Source organism: Ambystoma mexicanum, chromosome 4q (genome assembly GCF_040938575.1).
Source record: "Ambystoma mexicanum isolate Mex_15411 chromosome 4q, UKY_AmexF1_1, whole genome shotgun sequence".
Taxonomy (NCBI): Eukaryota; Metazoa; Chordata; class Amphibia; order Caudata; family Ambystomatidae; genus Ambystoma; species Ambystoma mexicanum.
In genome coordinates this window covers 1,193,121,991-1,193,140,993 of record NC_090928.1, presented here as the reverse complement: position 1 = coordinate 1,193,140,993, position 19,003 = coordinate 1,193,121,991, and positions in this window count along the sequence as shown.

Here is a 19,003-nt window from a genome sequence, read left to right as displayed (position 1 = left end):
ATGATGCACAGGTCTGCTAGATCTCAGTATACAGAGCTCTCCTCTGGTCACACAGATCTGAACCTGTAGATAGCAGAGACTTTCCCAGGGTACCCAACTCCCAGTAACGATACAGAGGTCTGCTAGATTTCAGGGTGCAGAGCTCTCCTCCGGTCACACAAATCTCAAACTGTAGACAGCATAGACATGCCCATGGCACCCAGCTCCCAGTAATGATGCACAGGTCTGCTAGAAATCAGTATGCGGATCTCTCCTCTGGACACACAGATATGAACCTGTAGATAGCAGAGACATTCCAAGGGTACCCAGCTCCCAGTAACGATACAGAGGTCTGCTAGATATCAGGATGCAGAGCGCTCCTCTGGTCACACAGATCTCAACCGGTAGACAGCAGGGACATCCCTAAGGTACCCAACCACCAGTAATGATGCACAGGTCTGCTAGATCTCAGGATGCAAAGCTCTCCTCTGGTAATGCAGATCTCAACCTGTAGACAGCAGAGACATGCCCAGGGTATCCAGCTCCCAGTAATTATGCACAGGTCTGCTAGATCTCAGGATGCAGAGCTCCCTTCTGGTCACACAGATCTCAACCTGTAGACAGCAGACACATGCCCAGGGTATCGATCTCCTAGAAATTATGCATAGGTCTGCCAGATCTCGGGATGCAAAGCTCTCCTCTGGTCACACAGATCTCAACCTGTAGACAGCAGAGACATCCCCAGGGTACCCAGCACCCAGTAATTATGCACAGGTCTGCTAGATCCCAGGATGCAGAGCTCTCCTCGGGCCGGACAGATCTCAACCTGTAGACCACAGAGACATGCCCAGGGTACCCAGCTGCCAGTAATGATGCACAGGTATGCTAGATCTTGGGATGCAGAGCTCTCCTCTGGCCAGACAGATCTCAACCTGTAGACAGCAGAGACATCCTCAGGATACCCAGCTCCCAGTAATGATGCGCAGGTCTGCTAAATCTCAGGATGCAGAGCTCTCTTCTGGTCACACAGATCTCAACCTGTAGACAGCAGACACATGCCCAGGGTATCGATCTCCTAGAAATTATGCATAGGTCTGCCAGATCTCGGGATGCAAAGCTCTCCTCTGGTCACACAGATCTCAACCTGTAGACAGCAGAGACATCCCCAGGGTACCCAGCACCCAGTAACTATGCACAGGTCTGCTAGATCCCAGGATGCGGAGCTCTCCTCTGGCCGGACAGATCTCAACCTGTAGACCGCAGAGACATGCCCAGGGTACCCAGCTGCCCGTAATGATGCACAGGTCTGCTAGATCCTGGAATGCAGAGCTCTCCTCTGGCCAGACAGATTTCAACCTGTAGACAGCAGAGACATCCCCAGGGTACCCAGCTCCCAGTAATGATGCACAGGTCTGCTAGATCTCAGTATGCAGAGCGCTCCTCTGGTGACACAGATCTCAACCTGTAGACAACAGAGACATCCCTAAGGTACCCAACCACCAGTAATGATGCACAGGTCTGCTAGATCTCAGGATGGAGAGCTCTCCTCTGGTCACACCGATCTCAACCCGTAGACAACGGGGACATCCCCAGGTTACCCAGCTCCCAGCAATGATGCAGGGGTCTACTAGATCTCAGGATGCAGAGCTGTCCTCTAGTCAAACAGATCTCAACGTGTAGACAGCAGAGACATCCTTTTGGGTACCCAGCACCCAGTAATGTTGCACATGTCTGCTAGATCCCAGGGTGCAGAGCTCTCTTCTGGTCACACAGATCTGAACCTGTAGACAGCAGAGACATTCCCATGGTATCCCTCTCCTAGAAATCATGCACAGGTCTGCTAGATTTCGGGATGCAGAGTTCTCTTCTGTTCACACATATCTGAACCTGTAGACAGCAGAGACATGCCCAGGGTATCCCTCTCCCAGTAATGATGCAGAGGGCTGCTAGATCTCAGGATGCAGAGCTCTCCTCTGGTCACACAGATCTCAACCTGTAGACAGCAGAGACATGCCCATGGTATCCCTCTCCTAGAAATCATGCACAGGTCTGTTAGATTTCGGGATGCAGAGTTCTCTTCTGTTCACAGATATCTCAACCTGTAGACAGCAGAGACATGCCCAGGGTATCCCTCTCCTAGAAATGATGCAAAGGTCTGCTAGATCTCAGGATGCAGAGCTCTCTTCTGGCCACACAGATAACCTGTAGACAGCGCAGACATCCCCAGGGTACCCAGCTGCCAGTAATGATGCACAGCTCTGCTAGATCTCAGGGTGCAGCACTCTCCTCTGGTCACGCATATCTCAACCTGTAGACAGCAGAAACATCCCCAGGGTACCCAGCTACCAGAAATGATGAATAGGTCTGCAAGATCTCAGTATGCAGAGCTCTCCTCTGGTCACACATATCTCAATTTGTAGACAGCAGAGACATCCCCAGGGTAACCAGCTCCCAGTAATGATGCACAGGTCTGCTAGATCTCAGGATGCAGAGATCCCTTCTTGTCACACAGACCTCAACCTGTAGACAGCAGAGACATCCCCAGGGTACCCAGCTCCGAGTAATGATGCAAAATTCTGCTAGATCTCATGATACACAGGTCTGCTACCTCTCATGATGCAGAGCTATCCTCTGGTCACACAGATCTCAACCTGTAGACAGCAGAGACATTCCCAGGGTACCCAGCTCCCAGTAACGACATAGAGGTCTGCTAGATATCAGGATGCAGAGCTCTCCTCTGGGCACACAGATCTCAACCTGTAGACAGCAGAGACATCCCTAAGGTACCCAACCACCAGTAATGGTGCACAGATCTGCTAGATTTCAGGATACAAAGCTCTCCTCTGGTCACACAGATCTCAAACTGTAGACAGCAGAGACATCCCTAAGGTACCCAACCACCAGTAATGATGCACAGGTCTGCTAGATCTCATGATGCAAAGCTCTCCTCTGGTAATGCAGATCTCAGCCTGTAGACAGCAGAGACATGCCCAGGGTATCCACCTCCTAGAAATGATGCACAGGTCTGCTAGATCTCAGGATGGAGAGCTCTCCTCTGGTCACACCGATCTCAACCCGTAGACAACGGGGACATCCCCAGGTTACCCAGCTCCCAGCAATGATGCAGGGGTCTACTACATCTCAGGATGCAGAGCTCTCCTCTAGTCAAACAGATCTCAACGTGTAGACAGCAGAGACATCCTTTTGGGTACCCAGCACCCAGTAATGTTGCACATGTCTGCTAGATCTCAGGGTGCAGAGCTCTCCTCTGGTCACACAGATCTGAACCTGTAGACAGCAGAGACATTCCCATGGTATCCCTCTCCTAGAAATCATGCACAGGTCTGCTAGATTTCGGGATGCAGAGATCTCTTCTGTTCACACATATCTGAACCTGTAGACAGCAGAGACATGCCCAGGGTACCCCTCTCCCAGTAATGATGCAGAGGGCTGCTAGATCTCAGGATGCAGAGCTCTCCTCTGGTCACACAGATCTCAACCTGTAGACAGAAGAGACATGCCCATGGTATCCCTCTCCTAGAAATCATGCACAGGTCTGCTAGATTTCGGGATGCAGAGTTCTCTTCTGTTCACAGATATCTCAACCTGTAGACAGCAGAGACATGCCCAGGGAATCCCTCTCCCAGTAATGATGCAGAGGGCTGCTAGATCTCAGGATGCAGAGCTCTCCTCTGGTCACACAGATCCCAACCTGTAGACAGCAGAGACATGCCCATGGTATCCCTCTCCTAGAAATCATGCACAGGTCTGCTAGATTTCGGGATGCAGAGTTCTCTTCTGTTCACAGATATCTCAACCTGTAGACAGCAGAGACATGCCCAGGGTATCCCTCTCCTAGAAATGATGCACAAGTCTGCTAGATCTCAGGATGCAGAGCTCTCTTCTGGCCACACAGATAACCTGTAGACAGCGCAGACATCCCCAGGGTACCCAGCTGCCAGTAATGATGCACAGGTCTGCTAGATCTCAGGGTGCAGCACTCTCCTCTGGTCACGCATATCTCAACCTGTAGACAGCAGAAACATCCCCAGGGTACCCAGCTACCAGAAATGATGAATAGGTCTGCTAGATCTCAGTATGCGGAGCTCTCCTCTGGTCACACATATCTCAATTTGTAGACAGCGGAGACATCCCCAGGGTAACCAGCTCCCAGTAATGATGCACAGATCTGCTAGATCTCAGGATGCAGAGCTCTCCTCTGGTCACACAGATCTCAAACTCTAGACAGCAGAGACATCCCTAAGGTACCCAACCACCAGTAATGATGCACAGGTCTGCTAGATCTCAGGATGCAATGCTCTCCTCTGATAACACAGATCTCAATCTGTAGACAGCATAGACATGCCCATGGTACCCCAGCTCCCAGTAATGATGCACAGGTCTGCTAGATCTCAGTATACAGAGCTCTCCTCTGGTCACACAGATCTGAACCTGTAGATAGCAGAAACATCCCCAGGGTACCCAGCTACCAGAAATGATGAATAGGTCTGCTAGATCTCGGTATGCGGAGCTCTCCTCTGGTCACACATATCTCAATTTGTAGACAGCGGAGACATCCCCAGGGTAACCAGCTCCCAGTAATGATGCACAGGTCTGCTAGATCTCAGGATGCAGAGCTCTCCTCTGGTCACACAGATCTCAACCTCTAGACAGCAGAGACATCCCTAAGGTACCCAACCACCAGTAATGATGCACAGGTCTGCTAGATCTCAGGATGCAATGCTCTCCTCTGAGAACACAGATCTCAATCTGTAGACAGCATAGACATGCCCATGGTACCCCAGCTCCCAGTAATGATGCACAGGTCTGCTAGATCTCAGGGTGCAGCACTCTCCTCTGGTCACGCATATCTCAACCTGTAGACAGCAGAAACATCCCCAGGGTACCCAGCTACCGGAAATGATGAATAGGTCTGCTAGATCTCAGGATATGCAGAGATCTCCTCTGGTCACACAGATCTCAACCTCTAGACAGCAGAGACATCCCTAGTGTACCCAACCACCAGTAATGATGCACAGGTCTGCTAGATCTCAGGATGCAGAGCTCTCCTCTGGTCACACAGATCTCAACTTCTAGACAGCAGAGACATCCCTAGTGTACCCAACCACCAGTAATGATGCACAGGTCTGCTAGATCTCAGGATGCAATGCTCTCCTCTGATAACACAGATCTCAATCTGTAGACAGCATAGACATGCCCATGGTACCCCAGCTCCCAGTAATGATGCACAGGTCTGCTAGATCTCAGTATACAGAGCTCTCCTCTGGTCACACAGATCTGAACCTGTAGATAGCAGAGACATTCCCAGGGTACCCAGCTCCCAGTAACGATACAGAGGTCTGCTAGATTTCAGGGTGCAGAGCTCTCCTCCGGTCACACAAATCTCAAACTGTAGACAGCATAGACATGCCCATGGCACCCAGCTCCCAGTAATGATACACAGGTCTGCTAGATATCAGTATGCGGATCTCTCCTCTGGACACACAGATATGAACCTGTAGATAGCAGAGACATTCCAAGGGTACCCAGCTCCCAGTAACGATACAGAGGTCTGCTAGATATCAGGATGCAGAGCGCTCCTCTGGTCACACAGATCTCAACCGGTAGACAGCAGGGACATCCCTAAGGTACCCAACCACCAGTAATGATGCACAGGTCTGCTAGATCTCAGGATGCAAAGCTCTCCTCTGGTAATGCAGATCTCAACCTGTAGACAGCAGAGACATGCCCAGGGTATCCAGCTCCCAGTAATTATGCACAGGTCTGCTAGATCTCAGGATGCAGAGCTCCCTTCTGGTCACACAGATCTCAACCTGTAGACAGCAGACACATGCCCAGGGTATCGACCTCCTAGAAATTATGCATAGGTCTGCCAGATCTCGGGATGCAAAGCTCTCCTCTGGTCACACAGATCTCAACCTGTAGACAGCAGAGACATCCCCAGGGTACCCAGCACCCAGTAATTATGCACAGGTCTGCTAGATCCCAGGATGCAGAGCTCTCCTCGGGCCGGACAGATCTCAACCTGTAGACCACAGAGACATGCCCAGGGTACCCAGCTGCCAGTAATGATGCACAGGTATGCTAGATCTTGGGATGCAGAGCTCTCCTCTGGCCAGACAGATCTCAACCTGTAGACAGCAGAGACATCCTCAGGATACCCAGCTCCCAGTAATGATGCGCAGGTCTGCTAAATCTCAGGATGCAGAGCTCTCTTCTGGTCACATAGATCTCAACCTGTAGACAGCAGACACATGCCCAGGGTATCGATCTCCTAGAAATTATGCATAGGTCTGCCAGATCTCGGGATGCAAAGCTCTCCTCTGGTCACACAGATCTCAACCTGTAGACAGCAGAGACATCCCCAGGGTACCCAGCACCCAGTAACTATGCACAGGTCTGCTAGATCCCAGGATGCGGAGCTCTCCTCTGGCCGGACAGATCTCAACCTGTAGACCGCAGAGACATGCCCAGGGTACCCAGCTGCCCGTAATGATGCACAGGTCTGCTAGATCCTGGAATGCAGAGCTCTCCTCTGGCCAGACAGATTTCAACCTGTAGACAGCAGAGACATCCCCAGGGTACCCAGCTCCCAGTAATGATGCACAGGTCTGCTAGATCTCAGTATGCAGAGCGCTCCTCTGGTGACACAGATCTCAACCTGTAGACAACAGAGACATCCCTAAGGTACCCAACCACCAGTAATGATGCACAGGTCTGCTAGATCTCAGGATGGAGAGCTCTCCTCTGGTCACACCGATCTCAACCCGTAGACAACGGGGACATCCCCGGGTTACCCAGCTCCCAGCAATGATGCAGGGGTCTACTAGATCTCAGGATGCAGAGCTGTCCTCTAGTCAAACAGATCTCAACGTGTAGACAGCAGAGACATCCTTTTGGGTACCCAGCACCCAGTAATGTTGCACATGTCTGCTAGATCGCAGGGTGCAGAGCTCTCTTCTGGTCACACAGATCTGAACCTGTAGACAGCAGAGACATTCCCATGGTATCCCTCTCCTAGAAATCATGCACAGGTCTGCTAGATTTCGGGATGCAGAGTTCTCTTCTGTTCACACATATCTGAACCTGTAGACAGCAGAGACATGCCCAGGGTATCCCTCTCCCAGTAATGATGCAGAGGGCTGCTAGATCTCAGGATGCAGAGCTCTCCTCTGGTCACACAGATCTCAACCTGTAGACAGCAGAGACATGCCCATGGTATCCCTCTCCTAGAAATCATGCACAGGTCTGTTAGATTTCGGGATGCAGAGTTCTCTTCTGTTCACAGATATCTCAACCTGTAGACAGCAGAGACATGCCCAGGGTATCCCTCTCCTAGAAATGATGCAAAGGTCTGCTAGATCTCAGGATGCAGAGCTCTCTTCTGGCCACACAGATAACCTGTAGACAGCGCAGACATCCCCAGGGTACCCAGCTGCCAGTAATGATGCACAGCTCTGCTAGATCTCAGGGTGCAGCACTCTCCTCTGGTCACGCATATCTCAACCTGTAGACAGCAGAAACATCCCCAGGGTACCCAGCTACCAGAAATGATGAATAGGTCTGCTAGATCTCAGTATGCAGAGCTCTCCTCTGGTCACACATATCTCAATTTGTAGACAGCGGAGACATCCCCAGGGTAACCAGCTCCCAGTAATGATGCACAGGTCTGCTAGATCTCAGGATGCAGAGCTCCCTTCTTGTCACACAGACCTCAACCTGTAGACAGCAGAGACATCCCCAGGGTACCCAGCTCCGAGTAATGATGCAAAATTCTGCTAGATCTCATGATACACAGGTCTGCTACCTCTCATGATGCAGAGCTATCCTCTGGTCACACAGATCTCAACCTGTAGACAGCAGAGACATTCCCAGGGTACCCAGCTCCCAGTAACGACATAGAGGTCTGCTAGATATCAGGATGCAGAGCTCTCCTCTGGGCACACAGATCTCAACCTGTAGACAGCAGAGACATCCCTAAGGTACCCAACCACCAGTAATGGTGCACAGATCTGCTAGATTTCAGGATACAAAGCTCTCCTCTGGTCACACAGATCTCAAACTGTAGACAGCAGAGACATCCCTAAGGTACCCAACCACCAGTAATGATGCACAGGTCTGCTAGATCTCATGATGCAAAGCTCTCCTCTGGTAATGCAGATCTCAGCCTGTAGACAGCAGAGACATGCCCAGGGTATCCACCTCCTAGAAATGATGCACAGGTCTGCTAGATCTCAGGATGGAGAGCTCTCCTCTGGTCACACCGATCTCAACCCGTAGACAACGGGGACATCCCCAGGTTACCCAGCTCCCAGCAATGATGCAGGGGTCTACTAGATCTCAGGATGCAGAGCTCTCCTCTAGTCAAACAGATCTCAACGTGTAGACAGCAGAGACATCCTTTTGGGTACCCAGCACCCAGTAATGTTGCACATGTCTGCTAGATCTCAGGGTGCAGAGCTCTCCTCTGGTCACACAGATCTGAACCTGTAGACAGCAGAGACATTCCCATGGTATCCCTCTCCTAGAAATCATGCACAGGTCTGCTAGATTTCGGGATGCAGAGATCTCTTCTGTTCACACATATCTGAACCTGTAGACAGCAGAGACATGCCCAGGGTACCCCTCTCCCAGTAATGATGCAGAGGGCTGCTAGATCTCAGGATGCAGAGCTCTCCTCTGGTCACACAGATCTCAACCTGTAGACAGAAGAGACATGCCCATGGTATCCCTCTCCTAGAAATCATGCACAGGTCTGCTAGATTTCGGGATGCAGAGTTCTCTTCTGTTCACAGATATCTCAACCTGTAGACAGCAGAGACATGCCCAGGGAATCCCTCTCCCAGTAATGATGCAGAGGGCTGCTAGATCTCAGGATGCAGAGCTCTCCTCTGGTCACACAGATCCCAACCTGTAGACAGCAGAGACATGCCCATGGTAACCCTCTCCTAGAAATCATGCACAGGTCTGCTAGATTTCGGGATGCAGAGTTCTCTTCTGTTCACAGATATCTCAACCTGTAGACAGCAGAGACATGCCCAGGGTATCCCTCTCCTAGAAATGATGCACAAGTCTGCTAGATCTCAGGATGCAGAGCTCTCTTCTGGCCACACAGATAACCTGTAGACAGCGCAGACATCCCCAGGGTACCCAGCTGCCAGTAATGATGCACAGGTCTGCTAGATCTCAGGGTGCAGCACTCTCCTCTGGTCACGCATATCTCAACCTGTAGACAGCAGAAACATCCCCAGGGTACCCAGCTACCAGAAATGATGAATAGGTCTGCTAGATCTCAGTATGCGGAGCTCTCCTCTGGTCACACATATCTCAATTTGTAGACAGCGGAGACATCCCCAGGGTAACCAGCTCCCAGTAATGATGCACAGATCTGCTAGATCTCAGGATGCAGAGCTCTCCTCTGGTCACACAGATCTCAAACTCTAGACAGCAGAGACATCCCTAAGGTACCCAACCACCAGTAATGATGCACAGGTCTGCTAGATCTCAGGATGCAATGCTCTCCTCTGATAACACAGATCTCAATCTGTAGACAGCATAGACATGCCCATGGTACCCCAGCTCCCAGTAATGATGCACAGGTCTGCTAGATCTCAGTATACAGAGCTCTCCTCTGGTCACACAGATCTGAACCTGTAGATAGCAGAAACATCCCCAGGGTACCCAGCTACCAGAAATGATGAATAGGTCTGCTAGATCTCGGTATGCGGAGCTCTCCTCTGGTCACACATATCTCAATTTGTAGACAGCGGAGACATCCCCAGGGTAACCAGCTCCCAGTAATGATGCACAGGTCTGCTAGATCTCAGGATGCAGAGCTCTCCTCTGGTCACACAGATCTCAACCTCTAGACAGCAGAGACATCCCTAAGGTACCCAACCACCAGTAATGATGCACAGGTCTGCTAGATCTCAGGATGCAATGCTCTCCTCTGAGAACACAGATCTCAATCTGTAGACAGCATAGACATGCCCATGGTACCCCAGCTCCCAGTGATGATGCACAGGTCTGCTAGATCTCAGTATACAGAGCTCTCCTCTGGTCACACAGATCTGAACCTGTAGATAGCAGAGACATTCCCAGGGTACCCAGCTCCCAGTAACGATACAGAGGTCTGCTAGATTTCAGGGTGCAGAGCTCTCCTCCGGTCACACAAATCTCAAACTGTAGACAGCATAGACATGCCCATGGCACCCAGCTCCCAGTAATGATACACAGGTCTGCTAGATATCAGTATGCGGATCTCTCCTCTGGACACACAGATATGAACCTGTAGATAGCAGAGACATTCCAAGGGTACCCAGCTCCCAGTAACGATACAGAGGTCTGCTAGATATCAGGATGCAGAGCGCTCCTCTGGTCACACAGATCTCAACCGGTAGACAGCAGGGACATCCCTAAGGTACCCAACCACCAGTAATGATGCACAGGTCTGCTAGATCTCAGGATGCAAAGCTCTCCTCTGGTAATGCAGATCTCAACCTGTAGACAGCAGAGACATGCCCAGGGTATCCAGCTCCCAGTAATTATGCACAGGTCTGCTAGATCTCAGGATGCAGAGCTCCCTTCTGGTCACACAGATCTCAACCTGTAGACAGCAGACACATGCCCAGGGTATCGACCTCCTAGAAATTATGCATAGGTCTGCCAGATCTCGGGATGCAAAGCTCTCCTCTGGTCACACAGATCTCAACCTGTAGACAGCAGAGACATCCCCAGGGTACCCAGCACCCAGTAATTATGCACAGGTCTGCTAGATCCCAGGATGCAGAGCTCTCCTCGGGCCGGACAGATCTCAACCTGTAGACCACAGAGACATGCCCAGGGTACCCAGCTGCCAGTAATGATGCACAGGTATGCTAGATCTTGGGATGCAGAGCTCTCCTCTGGCCAGACAGATCTCAACCTGTAGACAGCAGAGACATCCTCAGGATACCCAGCTCCCAGTAATGATGCGCAGGTCTGCTAAATCTCAGGATGCAGAGCTCTCTTCTGGTCACACAGATCTCAACCTGTAGACAGCAGACACATGCCCAGGGTATCGATCTCCTAGAAATTATGCATAGGTCTGCCAGATCTCGGGATGCAAAGCTCTCCTCTGGTCACACAGATCTCAACCTGTAGACAGCAGAGACATCCCCAGGGTACCCAGCACCCAGTAACTATGCACAGGTCTGCTAGATCCCAGGATGCGGAGATGCGGATGCGGACAGATCTCAACCTGTAGACCGCAGAGACATGCCCAGGGTACCCAGCTGCCCGTAATGATGCACAGGTCTGCTAGATCCTGGAATGCAGAGCTCTCCTCTGGCCAGACAGATTTCAACCTGTAGACAGCAGAGACATCCCCAGGGTACCCAGCTCCCAGTAATGATGCACAGGTCTGCTAGATCTCAGTATGCAGAGCGCTCCTCTGGTGACACAGATCTCAACCTGTAGACAACAGAGACATCCCTAAGGTACCCAACCACCAGTAATGATGCACAGGTCTGCTAGATCTCAGGATGCAAAGCTCTCCTCTGGTAACGCAGATCTCAACCTGTAGACAGCAGAGACATGCCCAGGGTACCCAGCTCTCAGTAATTATGCACAGGTCTGCTAGATCTCAGGATGCAGAGCTCTCTTCTGGTCACACAGATCTCAACCTGTAGACAGCAGACACATGCCCAGGGTATCGATCTCCTAGAAATGATGCATAGGTCTGCTAGATCTCGGGATGCAAAGCTCTCCTCTGGTCACACAGATCTCAACCTGTAGACAGCAGAGACATCCCTAGGATACCCAGCACCCAGTAATTATGCACAGGTCTGCTAGATCCCAGGATTTGGAGCTCTCCTCTGGCCAGACAGATCTCAACCTGTAGACCGCAGAGACATGCCCAGGGTATCCAGCTCCGAATAATGATGCACAGGTCTGCTAGATCTTGGGATGCTGAGCTCTCCTCTGGCCAGACAGATCTCAACCTGTAGACAGCAGAGACATCCCCAGGGTACCCAGCTCCCAGTAATGATGCGCAGGTATGCTAAATCTCAGGGTGCAGAGCTCTCTTCTGGTAACACAGATCTCAACCTGTAGACAGCAGAGACATGCCCAGGGTATCCAGCTCCCAGTAATAATGCACAGGTCTTCTAGATCTTTGGATGCAGAGCTCTATTCTGGCCACACAGATAAACTGTAGACAGTACAGACATACCCAGGGTACCCAGCTCCCAGTAATGATGCAGAGGGCTGCTAGATCTCAGGATGCAGAGCTCACCTCTGGTCACACAGATCTCAACCTGTAGAAAGCAGAGACATGCTCATGGTATCCCTCTCCTAGAAATCATGCACAGGTCTGCTAGATTTCGGGATGCAGAGTTCTATTCTGTTCACACATATCTCAACCTGTGGACAGCAGAAACATCCCCAGGGTACCCAGCTACCAGAAATGATGAATAGGTCTGCTAGATCTCAGTATGCAGAGCTCTCCTCTGGTCACACAGATCTCAACCTGTAGACAGCGGAGACATCCCCAGGGTAACCAGCTCCCAGTAATGATGCACAGGTCTGCTAGATCTCAGGATGCAGAGCTCCCTTCTTGTCACACAGACCTCAACCTGTAGACAGCAGAGACATGGCCAGGGTACCCAGCTCCCAGTAATTATGCACAGGTCTGCTAGATCTAGATATGAAGAGCTCTCCTCTGGTCACACAGATCTCAACCTGTAGACAGCAGAGACATCCCTTCCGGTACCCAACACCCAGTAATGATGCAGAGGTCTGCTAGATCTCAGGATACAGAGTGCTCCTCTGTTCACACAGATCTCAACCTGCAGACAGCAGAGACATGCCCAGGGTACCCAGCTCCCAGTAATGATGCACAAGTCTGCTAGGTCTCAGGGTGCGGAGCTCTCCTCTGGTCATATAGATCTCAACCTGTAGACAGTAGAGACGTCCCCAGGGTACCCAGCTCCCAGTAAAGATGCACAGGTCTGCTAGATCTCAGGGTGCAGAGCTCTCCTCTGGTCACACAGATCTCAACCCGTAGACAGCAGAGACATGCCCACAGTACCCAGCTCCCAGTAATGATGCACAGGTCTGCTAGATCTCGGGATGCAGAGCTCTCTTCTGTTCACACAGATCTCAAACTGTAGACAGCAGAGACATCCCCAGGGTACCCATCTCCGAGTAATGATGCAAATGTCTGCTAAATCTCATGATACACAGGTCTGCTACATCTCATGATGCAGAGCTCTCCTCTGGGCACACAGATGTCAACCTGTAGACAGCAGAGACATCCATAAGGTACCCAACCACCAGTAATGATGCACAGGTCTGCTAGATCTCAGGATGCAAAGCTCTCCTCTGGTAACGCAGATCTCAACCTGTAGAGAGCAGAGACATTTCCAGGGTACCCAGATCCCAGAATTGATGCAGAGGTCTGCTAGATCTCAGGATGCAAAGCTCTCCTCTGGTAACGCAGATCTCAACCTGTAGACAGCAGAGACATGCCCAGGGTTCCCAGTGCCCAGTAATGATGCACAGGTCTGCTGGATCTCAGGATGCAGAGCGCTCCTCTGGTCAAACAGATCTCAACCTGTAGACAGCAGAGACATCCCCAGGGTACCCAACTCCCAGTAATGATGCAGAGGTCTGCTAGATCTCAGGGTGCAAAGCTCTCCTCTGGTAACGCAGATCTCAACCTGTAGACAGCAGAGACATGCCCACGGTACCCAGCTCCCAGTAATGATGCACAGGTCTGCTAGAACTCAACATGCATAACTCTTCTCTGGTCAAACAGATCTGAACCTGTAGACAGCAGAGACATTGCCAGGGTACCCAGCTCCCAGTAACGATACAGAGGTCTGCTAGATCTCGCAATGCAGAGCTCTCCTCTGGTAACACAGATCTAGACCTGTAGACAGCAGAGAGCCCTTTGGGTACCCAGCTCCCAGTAATGATGCACAGGTCTGTTAGATCTCGGGATGCAGAGCTCTCCTCTGGTCACACAGATCTCAACTTGTAGACAGTAGAGACATGCCCAAGGTACCCAGCTCCCAGTAATGATGCACAGGTCTGCTGCATCTCAGGATGCAGAGCTCTCCTCTGGTCACACAGATCTCAACTTGTAGACAGTAGAGACATGCCCAGGGTACCCAGTTCCCAGTAATGATGCAGAGGTCTGCTAGATCTAAGAGTGCAGAGCTCTCCTCTGGTCACACAGATCTCAACTTGTAGACAGTAGAGACATGCCCAAGGTACCCAGCTCCCAGTAATGATGCACAGGTCTGCTGCATCTCAGGATGCAGAGCTCTCCTCTGGTCACACAGATCTCAACTTGTAGACAGTAGAGACATGCCCAAGGTACCCAGCTCCCAGTAATGATGCACAGGTCTGCTGCATCTCAGGATGCAGAGCTCTCCTCTGGTCACACAGATCTCAACCTGTAGACAGCAGAGACATGTCCAGGGTATCCATCTCCTAGAAATGATGCACAGGTCTGCTAGATCTCGGGATGCAGAGCTCTCTCGTCACACTGATCTCAATCCGTAGACAGCGGAGACACCCCCAGGGAACCCAACTCCCAGTAATGATGCAGAGGTCTACTAGATCTCAGGATGCAGAGCTCTCCTCTGGTCACACATATCTCAACCTCTAGACAGCAGAGACATCCCTTCGGGTACCCAGCTCCCAGTAATGATGCACAGGTCTGCTCTATTTCAGTATGCGGAGCTCTCCTCTGGTCACACAGATCTGAACCTGTAGACAGCAGAGACATCCCCAGGGACCAACCCAGTGCCCAATAATGATGCACAGGTCTGCTAGATCTCAGGGTGCAGAGCTCTCCTCTGGTCACACAAATCTCAACCTGTAGACAGCAAAGACATGCCCAGGGTACCCAGCTCCCAGTAATGATGCACAGGTCTGCTAGATCTCAGTATGCGGAGCTCTCCTCTGGTCACACAGATCTGAACCTGTAGACAGCAGAGACATTGCCAGGGTACCCAGCTCCAGTAACGATACAGAGGTCTGCTAGATATCAGGATGCAGAGCGCTCCTCTGGTCACACAGATCTCAACCTGTAGACAGCAGAGACATCTCTAAGGTACCCAACCAACAGTAATGATGCACAGGTCTGCTAGATCTCAGGATGCAAAGCTCTCCTCTGGTAACGCAGATCTCAACCTGTAGACAGCAGAGACATTCCCAGGGTACCCAGCTCCCAGTAACGATACAGAGGTCTGCTAGATATCAGGATGCAGAGCGCTCCTCTGGTCACACAGATCTCAACCTGTAGACAGCAGAGACATCTCTAAGGTACCCAACCACCAGTAATGATGCACAGGTCTGCTAGATCTCAGGATGCAAAGCTCTCCTCTGGTAACGCAGATCTCAACCTGTAGACAGCAGAGACATTCCCAGGGTACCCAGCTCCCAGTAACGATACAGAGGTCTGCTAGATATCAGGAAGCAGAGCGCTCCTCTGGTCACACAGATCTCAAACTGTAGACAGCAGAGACATCCCTAAGGTACCCAACCACCAGTAATGATGCACAGGTCTGCTAGATCTCATGATGCAAAGCTCTCCTCTGGTAATGCAGATCTCAGCCTGTAGACAGCAGAGACATGCCCAGGGTATCCACCTCCTAGAAATGATGCACAGGTCTGCTAGATCTCAGGATGGAGAGCTCTCCTCTGGTCACACCGATCTCAACCCGTAGACAACGGGGACATCCCCAGGTTACCCAGCTCCCAGCAATGATGCAGGGGTCTACTAGATCTCAGGATGCAGAGCTCTCCTCTAGTCAAACAGATCTCAACGTGTAGACAGCAGAGACATCCTTTTGGGTACCCAGCACCCAGTAATGTTGCACATGTCTGCTAGATCTCAGGGTGCAGAGCTCTCCTCTGGTCACACAGATCTGAACCTGTAGACAGCAGAGACATTCCCATGGTATCCCTCTCCTAGAAATCATGCACAGGTCTGCTAGATTTCGGGATGCAGAGTTCTCTTCTGTTCACACATATCTGAACCTGTAGACAGCAGAGACATGCCCAGGGTATCCCTCTCCCAGTAATGATGCAGAGGGCTGCTAGATCTCAGGATGCAGAGCTCTCCTCTGGTCACACAGATCTCACCTGTAGACACCAGAGACATGCCCATGGTATCCCTCTCCTAGAAATCATGCACAGGTCTGCTAGATTTCGGGATGCAGAGTTCTCTTCTGTTCACAGATATCTCAACCTGTAGACAGCAGAGACATGCCCAGGGTATCCCTCTCCCAGTAATGATGCAGAGGGCTGCTAGATCTCAGGATGCAGAGCTCTCCTCTGGTCACACAGATCTCAACCTGTAGACAGCAGAGACATGCCCATGGTATCCCTCTCCTAGAAATCATGCACAGGTCTGCTAGATCTCAGGATGCAGAGCTATCTTCTGGCCACACAGATAACCTGTAGACAGCGCAGACATCCCCAGGGTACCCAGCTGCCAGTAATGGTGCACAGGTCTGCTAGATCTCAGGGTGCAGCACTCGCCTCTGGTCATGCATATCTCAACCTGTAGACAGCAGAAACATCCCCAGGGTACCCAGCTACCAGAAATGATGAATAGGTCTGCTAGATCTCAGTATGCAGAGCTCTCCTCTGGTCACACATATCTCAATTTGTAGACAGCGGAGACATCCCCAGGGTAACCAGCTCCCAGTAATGATGCACAGGTCTGCTAGATCTCAGGATGCAGAGCTCCCTTCTTGTCACACAGACCTCAACCTGTAGACAGCAGAGACATCCCCAGGGTACTCAGCTCCGAGTAATGATGTAAAATTCTGCTAGATCTCATGATACACAGGTCTGCTACCTCTCATGATGCAGAGCTATCCTCTGGTCACACAGATCTCAACCTGTAGACAGCAGAGACATTCCCAGGGTACCCAGCTCCCAGTAACGACATAGAGGTCTGCTAGATATCAGGATGCAGAGCTCTCCTCTGGGCACACAGATCTCAACCTGTAGACAGCAGAGACATCCCTAAGGTACCCAACCACCAGTAATGGTGCACAGATCTGCTAGATCTCAGGATACAAAGCTCTCCTCTGGTCACACAGATCTCAAACTGTAGACAGCAGAGACATCCCTAAGGTACCCAACCACCAGTAATGATGAACAGGTCTGCTAGATCTCATGGTGCAAAGCTCTCCTCTGGTAATGCAGATCTCAGCCTGTAGACAGCAGAGACATGCCCAGGGTATCCACCTCCTAGAAATGATACACAGGTCTGCTAGATCTCAGGATGGAGAGCTCTCCTCTGGTCACACCAATCTCAACCCGTAGACAACGGGGACATCCCCAGGTTACCCAGCTCCCAGCAATGATGCAGGGGTCTACTAGATCTCAGGATGCAGAGCTCTCCTCTAGTCAAACAGATCTCAACGTGTAGACAGCAGAGACATCCTTTTGGGTACCCAGCACCCAGTAATGTTGCACATGTCTGCTAGATCTCAGGGTGCAGAGCTCTCCTCTGGTCACACAGATCTGAACCTGTAGACAGCAGAGTCATGCCCAGGGTACCCCTCTCCCAGTAATGATGCAGAGGGCTGCTAGATCTCAGGATGCAGAGCTCTCCTCTGGTCACACAGATCTCAACCTGTAGACAGCAGAGACATGCCCATGGTATCCCTCTCCTAGAAATCATGCACAGGTCTGCTAGATTTCGGGATGCAGAGTTCTCTTCTGTTCACAGATATCTCAACCTGTAGACAGCAGAGTCATGCCCAGGGTATCCCTCTCCCAGTAATGATGCAGAGGACTGCTAGATCTCAGGATGCAGAGCTCTCCTCTGGTCACACAGATCTCAACCTGTAGACAGCAGAGACATGCCCATGGTATCCCTCTCCTAGAAATCATGCACAGGTCTGCTAGATTTCGGGATGCAGAGTTCTCTTCTGTTCACAGATATCTCAACCTGTAGACAGCAGAGACATGCCCAGGGTATCCCTCTCCTAGAAATGATGCACAGGTCTGTGGATCTCAGGATGCAGAGCTCTCTTCTGGCCACACAGATAACCTGTAGACAGCGCAGACATCCCCAGGGTACCCAGCTGCCAGTAATGATGCACAGGTCTGCTAGATCTCAGGGTGCAGCACTCTCCTCTGGTCATGCATATCTCAACCTGTAGACAGCAGAAACATCCCCAGGGTACCCAGCTACCAGAAATGATGAATAGGTCTGCTAGATCTCAGTATGCGGAGAATAGGTCTCCTCTGGTCACACATATCTCAATTTGTAGACAGCGGAGACATCCCCAGGGTAACCAGCTCCCAGTAATGATGCACAGGTCTGCTAGATCCCAGGATGCAGAGCTCCCTTCTTGTCACACAGACCTCAACCTGTAGACAGCAGAGACATCCCCAGGGTACCCAGCTCCGAGTAATGATGCAAAATTCTGCTAGATCTCATGATACACAGGTCTGCTACCTCTCATGATGCAGAGCTATCCTCTGGTCACACAGATCTCAACCTGTAGACAGCAGAGACATTCCCAGGGTACCCAGCTCCCAGTAATGACATAGAGGTCTGCTAGATATCAGGATGCAGAAATCTCCTCTGGGCACACAGATCTCAACCTGTAGACAGCAGAGACATCCCTAAGGTACCCAACCACCAGTAATGGTGCACAGATCTGCTAGATCTCAGGATACAAAGCTCTCCTCTGGTCACACAGATCTCAAACTGTAGACAGCAGAGACATCCCTAAGGTACCCAACCACCAGTAATGATGCACAGGTCTGCTAGATCTCATGATGCAAAGCTCTCCTCTGGTAATGCAGATCTCAGCCTGTAGACAGCAGAGACATGCCCAGGGTATCCACCTCCTAGAAATGATGCACAGGTCTGCTAGATCTCAGGATGGAGAGCTCTCCTCTGGTCACACCGATCTCAACCCGTAGACAACGGGGACATCCCCAGGTTACCCAGCTCCCAGCAATGATGCAGGGGTCTACT